This window comes from Pseudomyrmex gracilis, unplaced genomic scaffold (assembly GCF_002006095.1).
Source record: "Pseudomyrmex gracilis isolate BER0280 unplaced genomic scaffold, ASM200609v1 scaffold_1208, whole genome shotgun sequence".
Taxonomy (NCBI): Eukaryota; Metazoa; Arthropoda; class Insecta; order Hymenoptera; family Formicidae; genus Pseudomyrmex; species Pseudomyrmex gracilis.
In genome coordinates this window covers 34,086-35,767 of record NW_018021792.1, presented here as the reverse complement: position 1 = coordinate 35,767, position 1,682 = coordinate 34,086, and positions in this window count along the sequence as shown.

Here is a 1,682-nt window from a genome sequence, read left to right as displayed (position 1 = left end):
AAATTTCGGCTGCCACCCAAGACGGTTACACACCGCGAGTAGACCTTCCAAAATTTCGGCTGCCACCCGAGACGGCTATACACCGCAAGTAGCCCTTCCAAAATTTCGGCTGCCACCCAAGACGGTTACACACCGCGAGTAGCCCTTCCAAAACTTCGGCTGCCACCCGAAAAGGCTATACACCGCGAGTAGCCCTTCCAAAACTTCGGCTGCCACCCGAGACGGCTATACACCGCGAGTAGCCCTTCCGAAAATTTTGGCTGCTACCCAAGACGGTTACACACTGCGAGTAGCCCTTCCGAATTTTTATAGATTTGTTTAATTTGTTCGTTCTCGATATCTCAAAATATCAATCGCGATGTCAGTTTTTTTTTGGTTTCGCGAGAAGTGGAACCTCCGTATATATAATAGTGTGGACTTAATACTTGCTGCTACTGGTGGTGCGATTTCCTTCACCCCCTTCGGCCCGTGCGGCTGGCTAGGTAGTTCGGAACCTGGTGCGGCTTCGGTGTTCGGTAAATTCTCGACGCACTATTCGCATTTGCACTTGTAACTTATGCTTGTTTTGCTCACTGAAATCGGCTCTTTTCAAACACGCGGCGCGGTTCTTTCTGAGTTTCCGATTCCGAGAGCCTTGGCTTATATACCGTTTTAGTAAGCAAGGACTCTCCCAATCGGGAACTCAGTTGAGCTTTGCTGGTTCCTATTTGTTAATTAGTCGGTCGGGCGACTTCCGAGATCGCCAATCGGCGACGATCTCTCGCTTCGGTCGCCTCGTCCGATTTTCCGGGGAAGGAAAAAGGGAGAGTGTTGTCTTTTCGACAACGCATAGATCCTTCGATATTTATCGAGTGATAACCCTTTTTTATGTAATTACTCGTGGCGACAGATCTTTACTTGCGCCGGCTGTCCTAAATTTTATAGGATGTATTTCTTTGACCCGGAGATNACCGGGTTTATTTGGAAAGTTGCTCGGGATGTTTAGACAATAATAAAAGTTTCTGTTCGCTATTGTCTACGAAGGAATTTTTAAGATCGTGGCTAGGCTCGGTTTATTGTTTTCGGGCGTCAACACGATTTCTATTTGCGCGTCTATCGCGTCGAAGTCCGAGTCCGTTCGCGTTATTTATTGAGAAAAAAAAAGGAATTTATTGTATGTCAGCGCGTCATGTTGCAAGAAAAAGGGGCCCGTGGAGTCCCCAGGACGTAACAAATAGAAATGTGAAGGTATTATGCAGTAGTTAGTCAATCACTCAGTTCTTCTTTTTCGCACACACACACCTACACTCAACAAAAAATATTTTACCAGTGTTTTATCTTTGATTATCGTTCGAAGCAAGATCAATTTCAGTTAAAAAATTGTCCTGAAGTTGTTTCATATTATCGAAATTAGGTAATCGTCCAGCAATACCAGAGATAACAATTTGTTTGTTTGTGTTACACGAAGTTGATTGTTTGTTGCAGTTCCATATTTGCTTTTTTTGTTGTTTACATTAATGTGTATAATAACTACTATAGTACTTAGTGTCTACTAGTATTTTTTTGCTTCTCTTTAATACATTTTGTTCTTTGTGTGCATACACGTAGAAAACACATTCATATTATATTAGTATTGTCATTTCCCTATCTTTTTATTTAAATATTTAACAAGTTTTAAACATATAAGTACAAAGTTTAGTTTT